The sequence below is a fragment of the Macrotis lagotis genome, chromosome 7 (genome assembly GCF_037893015.1).
Source record: "Macrotis lagotis isolate mMagLag1 chromosome 7, bilby.v1.9.chrom.fasta, whole genome shotgun sequence".
Taxonomy (NCBI): Eukaryota; Metazoa; Chordata; class Mammalia; order Peramelemorphia; family Peramelidae; genus Macrotis; species Macrotis lagotis.
This window is the reverse complement of record NC_133664.1, coordinates 25,175,552-25,193,034: the sequence shown is the minus strand read 5'-3', so window position 1 is coordinate 25,193,034 and position 17,483 is coordinate 25,175,552. Positions and strand designations below refer to the sequence as shown.

General features: G+C 35.3%; 1 protein-coding gene across 4 annotated transcripts in view; it reads left to right on the top strand.

Moving 5' to 3' along the window:
• Positions 1–1,700: 1,700 nt before the first annotated feature.
• Positions 1,701–17,483, top strand: part of ZCWPW2 (zinc finger CW-type and PWWP domain containing 2) — a 475,923-nt gene continuing 460,140 nt past the window's right edge. For 2 of the 4 annotated variants that reach the window (XM_074195634.1, XM_074195635.1), the window contains exon 1: positions 1,701–4,099. The gene's annotated coding sequence lies outside the window, so the exon portion shown is untranslated. The remainder of the gene's footprint in view (positions 4,100–17,483) is intronic. The other 2 variants (XM_074195633.1, XR_012470450.1) reach the window with 2 other exon arrangements.

The window sequence follows — 17,483 nt, the reverse complement described above, 5'->3', positions numbered from 1 at the left end:
ATGTTCATATATAAAGTATTAACAATAGATATATACTAATATATCATACACAATGAATGCATATCGTGGCAAGGAGGCATTAGGAGCTGGAGGAAATCAGGAAAGCTGTCCTTTAGAAGGGAGTATTTGTACTGAGATTTGGAAGAAGATTGTCTGAGCATGAAGGGAGAGCACTCTTGGCCTGGGGACAGTTAGTTCCTAGTCCCAGTATGTTATGCTCTGTATGAGGGCAGTCTGAGAAATCCCATTAGAACATTCATGGAGTTCATCTGTACTCTGAAGAACATTAGGATGATTGAACTATTCCCTTATTTGGCCCACTTAGGCCTTAGAAAAAAATGACTGCCAACTGGGGCTCCTCTTGGGAGGAAAGAGCTTGGAGCACATGTTTGTTTAGCTGAGCCTAAGCCTGGATTTGGGATTCTTGGCTTCTCTTTTTCCTTTTTGGGCATAGGTGTCCAAACATCAATCCCTGGATGATTCCAGCCTGGGAGATAATTTGAAAATTTCAAAGGTAATAGAGTTCTTAGGTTGACCCTCAGTCTGTGACCCCTGCACTATGGGAAATGCTCCCTTTAAGTTTTCTGCAGCCTCCAGGATGAGCTAAGACCTGACTTGGTTTTCCAGAAGACATGAATTTTGAGGAAGTTGCTCAGCTATTTCAGAGTCATTCGAAAGTGAAAGGAACTCATTCTGTGATCAATAAACCAATTAACAAGCATTTGTTAAGCAACTTATTGTTGACCAGGCACTGGCTAAGAGCTAGGGACACAATAAGATCAAAAGACAGTCATTACCCTCAAGGTGTTTATAATCTAAATGGAGGATTTGTAAATATAGCTTCCTGGGAGATTATAAGAATGTTAAGTCCCTAGCACATTGTAAGTCTTTATAATTCACATTTTTAGCTTTTTATGTTGAAAGGTAGGGTCAGAGGAGAAGGCATGGAATGGCAGAAATAATAGCTACCCACTCTTCTGATCTACATTATATATTCAATATCTTAATTCACCTTTTTGGGGAGACCCTAGATATTATTTCTACCTAAGTTTTAAGGTTTTTTTTTTCCCCTGGGTCTCCAGAACAAGGAGTCTGACTTCTTCTTCTTCTTCTTCTTCTTCTTCTTTTTTTTTTTTTTTAGAAATTATGCTTTGCTATGACTGACTTTAGTTTAAGTTTGAGTTCGGAACTGAGAGGTTCTTTAGGTGGAAAAGACATTTCTAACTTCTATAATCTAATTTTAGTTTGTAATTCTATGAACTAGACTTTAATGCCTGAAGGAAAATAATGTTTAATAATTCTGGAGAGGCAAGGCGGAACCGGATTTTGAAGGGCCATAAGTGCCAGACAGAAGAGTTTATAGTTTATTATGGAGGCAATAGAGAAGCCCTAGCACTTTCTGAACAGGGGAATGACATGCTCAGATATCTGTGTTAGGACTATCACTTTGGCAGCTATTTGAAAGACAGTAATTGGGAAAATTGAAATTGGGAGATTTATACAAGAAATCTATGGAAAAGCAACTTAAATAATTTTTACTGAGACTAAGAAATAACTAAGTAAATGTGGGATATTTTCTGCTCATGATTAGATTTTAAAAAGTATAGTAAAAATTGCAATATTTTGGGGCAGCTAGGTGGTACAGTGATAGAACACTGGCCCTGGAGTCAGGAGTACCTCAGTTCAAATCCAGCCTCAGACACTTAATAATTATCTAACTGTGTGGCCTTGGGCAAGCCACTTAACCCCATTGCCTTGCAAAAAAACTAAAAAAAAATGCAATATTTCTCATACTAAGTACAATGCCAATAGGTTATTTCATAGAATTACATAAAATCATAACAATTTTCAGGGGAAAAACAGATGGGCTAAAATATCAAAAGAAGTATGGAAAAGAAAACTAGTGAAGAAGAGTTAGCACCATCAAATAACAAAATATACACTGAGCCTGATACTGGAAGACAGAAATAGGTAAAGGAATAGAATAAAGCAGAAGTGTCAGACATGCAGCTGCAATCTTCCTTAGGGAGAAATCAGATTTAAATGTAATTGGGAAATAGTTAACAAAATAAAATATAAAAACATAGATAATATTATTTGTAGTTTTCTAAGTTAATATGCAGCCTTCAAGGAGTCTTAGGTACAGTTTAATGGCTTTCATTTGAATTTGATATTACTGGAATAAAGGACTCAGAAAAAGAATCCAGTGAATAAATATATTAGTTTGATAAATCCACACTAAAAAACCACCAAGTAATAGATTAATTAAAAACAGAATCCCAGAATTTTAGACTTGGGAAGGACTGTGCAAGCATCTAGTCCAACCCTAAATGCCACTGTAATATATCCAACAATAATCTGTGCTCCAAGAGCTTCATTAAGAGGGCATCTCCTGCCCATGAGCACTGATTCCTCTTGGATGGCTCACGTTAAGAAGTTTTTCCTGACATTAACTCTAAATTTATTTTTTTGTGTCTTCCACTTATTTCCTCTGTTTCTGACCTCAGAGGTAAAACAAGGCATGTTCAAACTTTCTTCCACATGATAAACTCCAAATATTTCAAGACTGCTATTGTGTATGAATCTTCATCTCCAGGCTAATGTTACTTCAAACACTTCTCTATGGACTTGAGGCCATTCATCAACCCCTTTGTCTTTGGTGCACTATCAATGTTCTTCTTAAGTTGGTGGCCAAGCACTGACTACAATGCTTCTGAAGTTGTTTGAACAGAGCAGGCCCCTATGGAATGAACACTTCATTTCTAGAAACAGTGTCAGCAAGGTGACTGGTGTCACATGAAGGGGTTTGTTTTTGTCAGTTCAGTGTACTTGGTTTTAACTATGAAACCAGATGCTCCTCTCAGGATAAATGGATCATTTTAAACCTCATCACCCCAGCCTTGTATCTTCCCTACCTCCCCACCTTCCACAGCCTCCTCTGCTCTCTGATTGGAGGATTTGGGGGAATATCAGTAAATTCTTTAGAGTCTAGTTTTAGAGTTTTTTTTAGAAAGGGCAAGAACTGGAATCTCCATCCTTGGAGCAAGGTTCCCCCAATGCCAGAGGTGCCCCTCGGGTCCCTCCTTCATTCAGCTTCCTTTGGGTGCTGCTTCTTTCCCTTGTAGGCTCCTTGAGAACAGGGGTGCCATTTTTCTCATTTGTGTCTTTACTACCTAGTACAGTGTCTGGTGCACAGTAAATAGAATTGGAAATGCAGTGAGGCACCTAGACAAAAAGCAGCTTGACTAGTTACAAAAAAAAAAAAAAAGGAAAGAAAACAAGGCCTAAATTGAAGGACATGAAAGGTTGCTTTCTTGAGCCTCCACAGTCTGGAAAGTGTCCCCAACCCTCAAAAGGCACTGTGACAAAACAGGTGATCCTCATTACCCCCAGGAAGCCAAAAGGTGTTTTCCTGCCCTGTCTGCATACATGCCCCTGCCTGAGGGGGCATGAAAGAGTAAAGGTCATTAGACATTGCCAAAGAGACCATGGAGAAGTAAAAGGGTTATAAGTAAAAAAAATTTTAGTTTTTTTTTTTGGTGGCTAAGAATCAGAAATGGAGGGGATATCCATTAATTGGGAAATAGGTGAACAAGAGATGGTATGTGGATTTGATGAAATACTATTGTACTATAAGAAAAGATGAAGGGGATGATTTCAGAGAAATCTGGGAAGATTTTTATGAAATGATCCTAAGTAAAATGAGTAGAACCAGGAGAATAATCTACACAGTAATAGCAATATTCTGAACATAATCAAATTATTTACTTTGACCAATGCAACAAGCTACTACAATTCCAAAAGACTCATAATGTAAAATACTATTCACTTCCAGAGAAAGAACAAATGGACTCAGAATGCAGACTGAAACATAGTTTTTCTCTGTATTTTTCTTGCTTTTTTTTTTGAGGGGGGGAAGAACTTGGCTAATGTGGAAATACGTTTTGTATTCTTTCATATGTTTGATGGATATCATTTCTTGCCTTCTCAGTGGTTGGGCAAGTAAGTGGTGAGGGAGAGAATTTAAAAAGTGGAAGAAAAAGAAATAACTTCAACTTTTGAGAGAGTGGACAGAAGAAAATCATCAGAGACAAAATCAGTGAGTTTTATATGATTAAGCTAAAATAATTTTACACAACTAAAGCTATAGTTTTTTTTAAGAAACAATGGAGAAATAAGTAAATATATGTTAAAATTTTGACACCCAGAATCTTCATCTAGGGCACCCACTAATCCTGAGTGTTGCACAGGACAGATATTGAGCCCTCTTCTATTTTCCCTCCATACTTTTTCATTTAGTGATCTCATCAGCTCATCAAGATTTAATTATCAGGGCGGCTAGGTGGCATAGTGGATAAAGCACCGGCCCTGGAGTCAGGAGTACCTGGGTTCAAATCCGGTCTCAGACACTTAATAGTTACCTAGCTGTGTGGCCTTGGGGCAAGCCACTTAACCCCGTTTGCCTTGCAAAAAACCTAAAAAAAAAAGATTTAATTATCATCTCTCTGCTGCTGCTGCTGCTGCTGCTAATAAAATCTATTTATCCAGCCCTATCCTCTCTACTGACCTTTAATCTTTTCCCTAAACTTTCCCTGATATTATCAAGGACATCACCATCCTCCCCTAAGTTCACCATTTAGTGGTGTTCCTTGGCACCTCACTATCTACCCTGCGCCCCCACCCCCATTTCCAATCTGTTGTCAAGACCTGTTGATTTCAGATTTACAACATCTCCCCAGTCCTTTGTCACTGCCCCCTCCCTGAGTGAGACCCCTCTCACCCCCCCCCCCCGACTGCCGCAGTGTCCTGCTGCTGGCTCTGCCTGCCTTCAAGTCTCTTCCCTCACTTTTCAATACAGCCTCCATTCAACTCTGACCATGTTACCCTCATGCTCACTAAACTCCATTGGTCCCTCTACTTTCTAGGATCAAATACAAAAATCTGTCTGCTGCCTGGCTTCTTTCCAGCTCCAGATAAAATCCCACCTTCTACAGGAAGACTTTCCCAATCCTTTAATTCTGGTGCCTTCCTTCTGTTATTTTTTCTTATTTATCCTGCATGTATGATTATTTGTACTTATTTTTTGCATATTTTCTCCCATATTAGATTGTGAGCACCTCAAGTATGGGGACTGTCCTTTGTGTCTTTTTTGTATCTCCAGTATTTGGTGTGGTGCCCGACACATGGTAACCCCTTAATAAAAGCTAACTGAAGACATCTTAAGGAGCTAACACATATTTTACAAAGCTAATGATATTCATCCTGATGAGCAGTGATCAAGGGATAGGAGTAGACAATTTGCAAAGATAGAAAAAGTGCATGAAACAATGATCAAATAGCTAATTAAAATTGTGATTGAGTGAAATTTTAAGAAACCTATTCATGGTAATATGGCAAAAACTTAGATAAAATTCAATGAGGTAAAGTATTGTGGGGCTCAGGGGAAATTAATATCACTGATACAGGGGTCTATAATTTTGTGCCATAGAACCCCTTTGGCAGTCTGAAGAAACCCAAGGACCCTTTTTCAGGATAATTTTTTTTAAGATCATAAATTAAAACACACAGAATTACAAAGGAAATTATATAGAATTATGAAGGAAGTCAAATAAATGTATTAGAATGTCATTATCACAATACCAAAAAACAAGTCCATGGAACCCAGGTTAAGAACTATTGTTCCAATATATTGTTGATAGTATTGCATATTGGTAAATATATTTTGGAGAACACTGTACCATTAGTGACAAAACTGATCATACCTTTTGACTCAGTGATTCCATAAAAGAATCTATCCCTCAAAAAAGCATACTGCTTGTGTATTTGTAATATTTTTTTAAAAAGTAATACTATGTCCAATACAAGATAATGAATAAATTATAGCATATAAGGTAATTCTGCACTGCCATAAAGTGTAAAATGTGAAGCATGCAATGAAATTATACCTATGCAAAGTGATGCAGAATGACATCAATATAACCAGAACTAAATACAGCTACTTTAAAAAACAAAACAAAACAGGACTGAAAGCAGCTGAATTTGGGGCAGGTATCAAAACATTTGAGAAAATGCAATATAAGTTTTTAAACTTTAAAAAGTGTATTTAAAACACTTTAAAAAATTTAAATCATTATCAATTTAGCTTGGATATATTATGTTCTGTTTATTTGATAGATATTTTTGCTAGTCATAATCATTTAAAAATAAGATATAGAAAATGGCCCATTAGCTAAACTTAAAGGGAGGCACTGTAGTATAATGAATGGTTTGTTAGAATTAGAGTTGGGCAGATACAACATCAAATCCTTTCTGAAGAAGTTTCCCATGTGTGCATTGTCTGCCTCTCTTTTTCTTAGAGATTATGGTATCCTAGATTTAGAGTTGTAAGGAATTTTATGGGGCATCTACTCCAATCCTTTATTTTATACATAAGGAAACATTAAGAAATGATTTGCTCAGGGTTGCATGGAGAGAAAGACAAGATTTAAATCTGGGTTAACTTTGATATACCAATATTCTTAGCAATCCTTTACTGCCAAGGAATTGGGTCTGACTTTTATATTCATCAGTCTTATTTATCTTTATAAGGTTAGCTATAATAAATTTCAGGGCAGAAGATATACTATGAACTTTAAAGAATTAAAGTTAATGTGCCTATCCTTTGATCCAGCAGTACCACTATTAGGTCTGTACCCCAAAGAGATCACAAAAAAGGGTAAAAAGTCCATCAATTGGAGAATGACTGAACAAATTGATGTATATGAATGTAATGGAACACTTCAAAATAGTTTGACTTCAGAATTTCTTGGAAGGACTTACATGAACTGATGCCGAGTTATATGAGCAGAACCAGAAGAACATAATATATACATACATACATACATACATACATATATATATGTATGTATGTATATACACACACTAACGACACTGGATAATGATCAGCTATGATGGACATGTTCATTTCAGCAATACAATAATCAAAGACAATTCTAGAAGACTTGTGATGGAAAATATCATCCTTGTCCAAAGAAGGAACTGTGGAGTTTAAATGCAGACCAAAGCTTATTATCTTCAGTTTTTTTTACAGGTTTTTTTTTTTTTTTGCAAGGCGGTGGGGTTAAGTGGCTTGCCTAAGGCCACATAGCTAGGTAATTATTAAGTGTTTGAGGCCAGATTTGAACTCAGGTACTGCTGACTCCAGGGCCAGTGCTCTATCCACTGTGCCACCTAACCACCCCCTATCTTCAATTTTTAAAAGTTGTCTTATGTCATTTTTTTCTGTTTAAGTTCTTTTGTCTTTCATTTGGATTTGATCCTTCTTTTACAACATGAACAATACTCATGTAGAGCCTATATTAGATTGCTTTCAGTCAGGGGAGAGGAGAGGCAAGGGAGGAAGGGAAAAAGATGTAAAACTCAAAACCTTGCAAAAAAAGATTGGTGAAAACTACTGTTGTATGTAGTTGGGAAAAAATTAGCCATTACACAGAGGGCAACAGAGGGGCACATGGTGGGTATGTATAGGCTGCGGTATATACCAAATGAATCACATAGATATAAAGAACGTTATCAGCAGCCTCTATGACAAAATGGAGGTGGAACAGCCTGAACATAAGTATAGCAAGAACAAATTGATGGATTGCCTGCATTTTACTTTGAGACACACAATATCTAGGGGTTTGGCAAAGACTGAAATACAAGATAGAGAGTGTAAGGTATTTAGATTTTGGAGGTCAAAGAAATTGGACGATGATCTCTCTTTCTTCTGCCAAACTATATTCTGTGCTTTTAAGGTCCAGCTTCAGACCTCCTTCCATGAAGCTTTTTCTGGGTACACTACTCCCAGTGATGTCTCTTGCAAAGAATTACTGTAACTTTTATATTCTACACTACACAATTAAGTACACATCAGCTTAAGAATTCTCTAGTTGTTTAATATATTTCATCTTAGTTAAGATTGTAAGCTACATAAATGTACATATATTTTCTCTTTCTTTTGTTCCTTATTACCTAGTCCCACGGGACAAACAATTTTTTTGTTAGTGCCTTTTGACTTGAATGCTAGTAAGACAAGAAGAAATCATATTGGACAGAGAGACATTGTAACTTGTAAGTTAGATGTAGTTGTCATTTATAAAGTCATTTAAATTAGGAAAACTGAGGGAATATATAGAACTAAGAATTGATAGCCATAGAAAATGCTTAAAGTATGGGGAATAGAGAAGAAATTTTCAAGGAGCAAAAGGGTTGGAGATCAAGAGGATATTACTATTCAGATACAGAAGTATAAATTGAAAAGTTTTTGCACAAGTAAAACAAATGCAATCAAGATTAAAAGGTAGGTAATAAGTTGGGTAACATTTATTTACAATTTGTGTTTCTAGTAAAGATTCATTTTTTAAAAATATAGAAAATGGTGTCAGACTTATGAGGTTATAAGACATTCCCCAATTGATAAATGGCCATAGCGTATGAAAAGGCATTTCTCAGATGAAAAAATTAAAGCTATTTATAGTCATAAAAATGCTCTAAATCATCATTGATTAGAACAACTCTGAGGTACTCTTCACACATCAGATTGGTTAATAAGACTAAAAAAGAAAATGATCAATGTTGGAGGGGATGTGGGAAAACTGGAACACTAATATACTGCTGGTGGAGTTGTGAACTGATTTAACCTTTCTGGAGAGCAATTTAAAATTACACCCAAAAAGCAGTAAAATTGTATTCCCTTTGATCTGGCGATACCATACGAGCTCTGTATACCAGAGAGATCACAAAAAGAAGGTAAAAAAAAACCCACAGGTAGAAAAATATTATAGGAGATCTTTTTTGTAGTGGCAAAGAATTGGAAATTGAGAATGCCCATCAGTGGGGGAATGACTGAACAAATTGGGTATGTGAATGTGATGGAACATTATTGTTCTATAAGAAATCATGAGGGGTGGGTCTTCAAAATAACCTGTAAAGACTTACATGAACCAATGCTGAGTGAAGTGAGTAAAACCAGAAGGACATTGTACACACTAACAGCAATATTGGATGTTGTGCATTTCAGCAGTACAACAAAGACAATTCTAAAGGACTTGTGATAGAAATAACATCTATATCCAGAGAAGGAGCTATGGACTTTAAATGCAGAAAAAACTTATTATCTGCAATTTTTAAAAAATTCTTCTATGTATTATGGTTTTTTCTGTCTCATATTTTTCCATTTGATTTGATCCTTCTTTCACAACATGATTAATATGGATATGTTTGACATAGTTATGTATAACTTATATTACATTGCTTTCTGTCGGGGGGGGAGGGAAGAAAGGGAGGGAGAAAAATGTGAAACTCAAAACCTTACCAAAAATGATAAAAACTTTTGTTACATGTAGTTGGAAAAATAATTAAAAACAAGGAAGAAACATAAATGAATATCAAGGAGGAGTGAATTGGGTTTGTATAGAAAGATTGGGAAGGACAGCGTAGCAGTCTTTGTGAAGAAGTAATCCCACTTATTAAATGAAGCAATAGTAACACTGTGTAGCACTGTTAAGGCTTAATGATCCACTGTTGTATTATCGAGGCTATGAATGGGCTTAACTGCAAAATATAAAGAAATAAAAATACATGCAAAGGAAATCAATTACATTGTCAAGAAGTAAAAGAAATGTGGTATGCAATAACATGGAGAGTGAGAAATTGTTCCATGTTTTATGATTGCTTCTGTGTTTACCTCTGGAGGATGAAATTTTTTTTGACTTTCCACATCTAAACACAAAGAAGAATTATAATTCTGTTGTGAGACATATCAGTTATAAAAATGTAAAGGAGAAAATGAGCTTTTTAAAGAAAAGGCTTTTATAACTATCAAGTAGTAATCAGAGATTGGCTTATTGAAACTTCAAGGTCCTTGAAAAGGTATTAAACTAGACTTAACAATAGTCATCTAGAAACTATTGAACCAAAGTGGGAAATTTTCAACATTCGTTGTTGCAAGTTTTTTTCTTAACTGAGATTATCTTTATAATTGTTTTGAAAATAAGAGCATATTTCCCCAATTTACATAGAAATTTGAATTCTAGCTTTGACTATCATTAATTTTGAGAACATGAGCAAGTCAACTGATATCCTAAGTTTCAATTTTCTCCTCTATTAAGTGGTAACAATATTGTTGCATTACCTGCCTCATAGGATTGTTGTAAGGAAGATCCTTTGTAAAAAGGCACATCGATCAGACTTGTTGCCCCTCTTTCATTCAACCTCCATACATAGTAGGAAAAGGGAATATATTGATGAAAATAGCCAATGACTTAGGAGTACATAAGGTATAACCACTAACTAAAACCTTAAAAAAACTACCAATTGAGGTATGCTAATTAATAATAATAATAATAATAACATTTACAAAGCACATACTGTGTGCTAAGTATGCACTTGCAGTCATTACCTCATTTCCTCATTTGATCTTCACAATAGCCCTACATTCCCCATTTACAGATAAAGAAACTGACACTTAAGTGACTTGTCCAGGATTACATAGCTAGTAATTGTCTGAGAACAAATTTATTATCTCAAATGTAACTCAGGTTTTCCTGGCTCCAGCCCTGAACCTTATCCATTGTGCCACTTAGCTGAATGAATGAATGAGTAAATACACGAATGAAAAGGCATTTATTAAACTCTATATGCAGAGTACTGTGCTCCGAGGTTTTTTTTTTAGGTTTTTGCAAGGCAGTGGGGTTAAATGACTTGCCCAAGGCCACACAGCTAGGTAATAAGTGTCTGAGGCCAGATTTGAACTCAGGTACTGCTGACTCCAGGGCCAGTGCTCTATCCACTGTGCCACCTAGCTGCCCCTGCTCTGAGTTTTCTATGCATCACGGAGCTAAGTGCTGGGGGGGGATACAAAGAGAAAAAAGCAAGTCATCTCTAGCTCTCATGGAGGTCATATAGGAAGATTTAAGCTTTCAGTCAGATAGAAAGGTCTTATGGTCCTTAAAGTGGCAAAGCAGATGGGAATGCTACCTCTTCAAAATCATAATGTCATTTCTACAGATAAAATCATATCAGTCTGTGATATTGAATGACTAGACAGCACAGAGATTTCAGTAAGAAAAACTTTATTTTCTGGGTCCTAAGTACCTAAGTATTTACCAAGCTGCATATCCACAATATAGGTTACAGGAACTGTGCTAGAAATATTGCTCTCAAAGATCTTTGAGTTCAGGTCTTGGGAAGTCTTCATGTGGGTCTGAAGGAAGATGACAGTTTGAATTGCTGAGCACATCCACATACCCATCTTTCCTTCAGCTTGGTTGTCTTGCTACCCTGTGGTGGGCAGTTGATTGGCAGTTAGTAAGAATGGCTGGAGAATGACTTCACTGGAGTTATCTCCCTAGTTGATCACTGTGATGATTAGACTGAAAGCAGAAACTATGATCTGGGGGATGCTGCCTTCCTTAGGACTCTTATGCTTCTCTGATTGTTGGGGGCATTTGGTGGGAGGGAGGTGGATTAGCATCATTTCCAAAATGATTTCTCTTATTTACTAGAAGTCAATGTAGTTGTTTGGGTCATTACTTCCTGAGGCTTCTAGGTTCAGTGTTCTGGGTTGGATCTCCACTGAGATTTGAGGAGATATGAAAGTCAAGGTAATGGTAATGGTTTGACTGGTCTGGCTCTTATTGCCTCCTGCCTCTTTCTTTGCCGTCATAGATGTATGAGGTTAGATTACAAAACTCACCAGCCTGTATTCCTAGTTGGGTATGGACAGTTCCTGAGTTTTCTATGCATCACAGTGTATTTCAGGATCAGAACAAATGGTTAGTACCTGTGGTGATTATGATGTAATTGTGCACACATCTTTTTTAGGTTGCCTTATTTTTCTGCTTTATATCACACCCACCATGGGTAAGATACCTTAACTTCTTAGGTGAGCATGGTATTGGCCCAATTTTTCCTTCTAATCTAGCCCATACCTGAAAGAATCCACCACTATGACATTCTTGACTCTCACCCATCCTTTGATTTTTGAACTCTAATAAGAAAGCCTATCACTTCTTGAGAATGCCCATTCCACTTGGGGACAACTTGAATTGTTGAAAAGATTTTCCTGAATTAAAGCATGCATTTCCCTCTGTAACTTCCTCTCCTAGACCTTGGTTCTACTCCTGAGACCAAGCAAAACAAGTATAATTCTTCTTTCATTTGACAGCCCTTCAGATAATTTCCCTCGCCCAATCACCCTCCTCAGGATGCTGTCTGGCTATCAACGTCCCTCTTAAATGTTGCCCATAACTGAATATAGTACTCCCTGTGTAGTCTGATGAGGACATAGTATAGGAGAATGATCACCATCTTTTTTTCCATTCAATTTACTTATTTCAATTACATTGCAAAGTTATTTTTTTGTTTTTTGTAAAATTCTCTTCCTCTCACCCTTTCCTCTTCTCTCTCTAAAATAGCAAGTAATCTGAAATAAGTTGTGTATACATAATTGTGCTGCATTTATTTCCATAGCAGTTATATTGTGTAAGAAGAATAAAAAAAGGGAAAAACCACAAGAAAGAAAAAACAAAAAAAAAGTGGAAAATAGTATGCTTTGATCTGCTTTCAGACTCTATAACTCTTTCTTTGGATTTAGATGGTGGTTTCTATCACACTGTCTTGTTTCTGGAAAGTGTGTGTTAAGAACAATAAATTGTCTTAGGTAAATTTCCTGAGTATAAGTAAAATATTTTTTCCATTCAGTAACCAAATTGAGACAAATTTTAAAGTACTATATAAATACTAATATTGAAATTATGTCAGCTGATTTTTCTTTTTTAAAATTTTCACTTTATCTTTAAATTTTAGTTTATCTTTATCACTAATCTTATTTTCTATCTAAATTTCTGCTTTGGTACACACATACACACACACACACACAAACACACACAACTGACAAATTCTCTTTAAGACAAAGTTCTTCTATCTACCAGATTATATCTGTCACCTAAGTCAATATTTTAGGCATATGGGAAGTGAAATACTTTTTATATTGATCTGATAATGAGCTAAATCCCTCAAATAGAATAAATTTTATTATATATGATATTATAAAATTAAAATGACATTTTAATGTCTTGATTCAAAGAAAGATTAGTACCAAACCATCTTTTTTTATTTTGAAAACTATTCAAAAATGTAAAATAATGTTAAACCCTAAATCTCATAGCTCTGTCCTCAAAGGTGTTAGATAGGATACCAGACTGACTAGGTATAACCAGAATATTCCAATATAAACATGTCTGTCTTAGAATCTGTGCAAGTTAGAAACATGTTCCTTGATTCTGCCTAGTGTTCAGGCACTGAAGACTAAGATATTTCTGCGGTATGCGTGAAACTAGAATCAGAACTCTAAGAACTTAACCTAAAAATAACTACCAGGCATTTCTTGGCAAACCTCACAGTGATGTAGATTGATTGTTTTTTTAGGATTTTGCAAGGCAAATGGGGTTAAGTGGCTTGCCCAAGACCACACAGCTAGGTAATTATTAAGTGTCTGAGCCCAGATTTGAACCCAGGTACTCCTGACTCCAGGGCCAGTGCTTTATTTACTGCGCCACCTAGGCACCCTAGATAGCTTGTTCTAACATTTTCTTTCTAAAAAGAGCCCATACATATGACCTGATGAAATGTTTTTAAGAAGAGTAATATTTTTTCCTGAGCTAGACTGAGTCAGGATTATAACCAAAAGAATGTGACTGAAGATCTGTTTTAAGTGCTGACATATAGGGAGAGGCTTCCTCCCTGCTATTGTCCAAAGCCCATCATCATATCTGAAAGACCAAACCCTGGTGGGTTGGGAACTACAGACAATGGAGGGGATGAGCATTCCCCAATCTTAACATGACTTTACCCATTATTAGACCCTTTTTACAGAGCCTGTTCATGTTGTTTGCTTAACTGAATTTTCTTCAGGTACTAGGCTTATTAGTTATGATTTTGAATTTATTATTCTTTGTGATTAAGAAACATGTTCTTTAAACTGTTTACCTGTTAAATAGCTTAGCATCTTCGTTATTTCAAAGTAACCTTTGCCTCTGCACATAAGTATTTTAACCTGTATTTGAGAGGGAAAATGTTAGTTAAAAGAGAAATGGAAATAAAAGGGAAATTTAAACTAAAAGGGAAATGGTGTGATATTTAAAAGTATAATTGATAGGATAAATATATTTACTGTAGTCACTAATGAATCCCAAATAATATTGGAGCTGTTAAAGTCAAGTTTATCCTTTTTTCTCTATTATTATTCAGTTTTGATTTCCAATAAGCCTGTGAAGCACAAATAATAAAAATGGAGAGGACCAGATCCAGATTCAAAACATTCTGTGTTCAAAGACAAAACATTATTCATGGCAGAAACATAGTTTTTAATTTTCAGTTGCATTTACATTCATGAAGAATAAAATTATTTTTGCTCTCGCGGTGTTTTTTACATTGGGGTCTAAGCTTTCTCCTTTGTGTTTTAGTATTTTCTTTTATGGTTATAGCACAAATAGGCATCATGTGGTTAATAAATGCTTATTTGATTGTTGAATGTAAGTTTTATAAAGAATTTACCTTTTGAGGCCTCTTTATTTTATAGCTAAAGAAACACACCCATAAGAGCTTAAGTTATTGGCATAGGTCACAAATTCAAAATCTGTGATAGTTATTTTTAAGCTAGTGTGGAAAAATTGGACCACCTTATTTTTAAATTCATGATCTTATTAATGGTGATTTTAACCAACAGTTTTAATCTGGTCACCTACTAAATTTTTATCAGCATTATTAAAATGAAAGAACACTGGCTGATTTAAATACTGTCTCAAATTATTTTCATCACCTAGCTTTTGATGATAGTGCCAACAGATCAAACAGTGTCCAAAAGCAAGAGTACTAGATGAGAGAAAAAAGCATCTAGTGAAGGGAGTAGAACCAGGACTGTAAAGTAAAGGCAAATTCCCCTCCAAAAAACTTTAAAATAATGCCACAACATGAGTTTTGAAACAACAGAACTGACAAAAGGATGAAATGAAAGTTTTCCACTCTAAGACAGCTTATATGGTTGTCAGGAAAAGGTCTGTTTCACTAGGGTGAGAGTAGAGCACAGTCCAGAGCCTTGCTCTGGAAAACTCCTAGTAGACTCTGAGAGCAACTGAAGCATCAGTGGTGCGAACTTCTGGAGATTCAATCCTCTGAAGGTGACTGGAGTGAGACAGGTAGTCAGAAGGAAATTAAATGGGACCCTTTCCTGGCACTCGATGTGGTACTCTGTTATGTTGGTTGGTCATATGCATTTCCAGATTTCAGTTCCAGGGACAAGGAGTACTACCAGGAGCAAGGTTCTCTGTCCTAATTTTAAGGATGGAAAAATACTTGTGATCACCCACAGAGCATAGCACAGACCAGGAGAGTACTGAACTTACCTCTCCTTATATCGTACTACCTTGGAAGAACTAAAAACTTGTAGTTCCCCATAAATTATCTCTGAAAACAGCTGCACAAAAACCCTGATGGTTGGTGTGATGCCCCCTGCACTGCAGAAGCAGAGCCTCATTTTAGCATAGAATTAAAATTTGAGAAATAGACTTTAAATATGCAGGCATCCAGAAAGAAACAATATAAATATCATGAAATCACAGTCAGAATCTAACACAAGATTTAGCAGTTTCTACATATAGTATTGGAGGACTTGGAATATGCTATTCCAGAGGGCAAAAGAACTAGGAGTACAGCTTAGAATTACCTACCCATGAAAACTGAGTGTAATCCTTCAGTTTAAAATTGATATTTACTGAAATAGAAGACTTTTAAGCATTCCTGATGAAAAGATCAGAGCTGAATATAAACTTTGACTTTCAAATAACTAGATTCAAAAGAAGCATAAAAAAGTTAAATAAGAAAGGCATTCAGTAAGGTTAAGAGAAAATGATTAGTCTAAGGTCAGAAGGGGAACATATAGATATAGCACACAGTATAAGTTAAATATGATGGAATGATTATCTAAAAAAAATTAAAGGATGAGAAAGATGAATGCACTGGGAGAAGGGGAAAGGGAGAGGTGGAATGGAATAAATTATCTGACATAATAGGTAATCATAATTTTGAAAAAACTTATAGTAAGTTTCTCTAAAAAAGACCTTTATCAAATAAATAGAGAACAGTTAAATTTATAGAAATGAGTCATTGCTCAATTGGTAAATGGTAAAGGAATATATGAATGGACAGTTTTCAGACAAAGTAAAGTTGTCTATGGTCATTTGAAAAAAATGTTCTAAATCATTATGGCTTAGAGAAATGCAAATTAAAACAACTTGGAGTTAGTTACTCTGATGTGGATGAGAGAATGGAGAGGAGTAGAATAGGGCAAATTATCTCAAGAGAATTTACAGTGGAAGAGAAGATGGGGAGATGTCAGGCAATGTTTGACTCTTACTTTCATTGAAATTGGCTGTAAGAAGAAATAACATACATAGTTGTATATAGAAATCTATTTTGCACTTTAAGGAAATAAGAGGGGAGGGAGAGAAGAGGAGAGGAGGGACAGATAAAAAGGGAGATTGTATTGGGGGAGGCAGTGGACAGAAGCAAAACACGTTTGAGGAGAGATAGTGTAAAAATAAAGATTTGTTTAGTCATTTGAGTCTTTATCATCCCCATTATCACTCCCATTTTTCAATATTATACTAGAAATGTTAACTACAGCAATAAGAAAAAAATTGAAGTAGTAAAAAATAGGTAATAAAACAAAAATCATTCTTTGCAGATAATATGATTTACTTAGAGAATCTTAGTGATTCCACTCAAAAATTAATTGAAGTAATTTATCAAAATTGTAGGATATAAAATAAACCCAAATCAATCATCAGCATGGCAAGAAATAGAAAGAAATTCCACTTAAAATAACTAAGCTTAATATAAAATATTTGGGAGTCTTCCTACCAAGATAAAGTCAGGAACTATATGAACATAATTATAAAATGCTTCACACAAATAAAGTCAGATCTCCACAACTGGAAAGAATATTAATTGCTCATGGGTTGGTAAAAAGGTATTCAAATTAATTTACTTATTCAGTTCTATACCAAACTAACAAAATTATTTTATGAATTTAGAAAAATTAATAACAATTCATTTGCAAGAATAAAAGATCAAGAATATCAAGGAAATCAATGAAAAATATGTGAAGTAAGTATCACATCTCAAATTGCATACAAAATTACAATCTTTAAAATAATCTGGTAAAACCCTATACCAAAATAAGGTCAAAATGAATCCAGGGTAGACATATAAAATGCAGCACCATAGACTAATTAACAAATCACGAAATACTCTGTCACATGAATGGAAAGAGGAGAAATTTATGACCAAAGAAGAAATAGAGTACATTATAAATTGCAAAATGGATGGTTTTACCTATATTAAATTAAAAAGGTTTTGTACTGATAAAACCATTGTTGCCA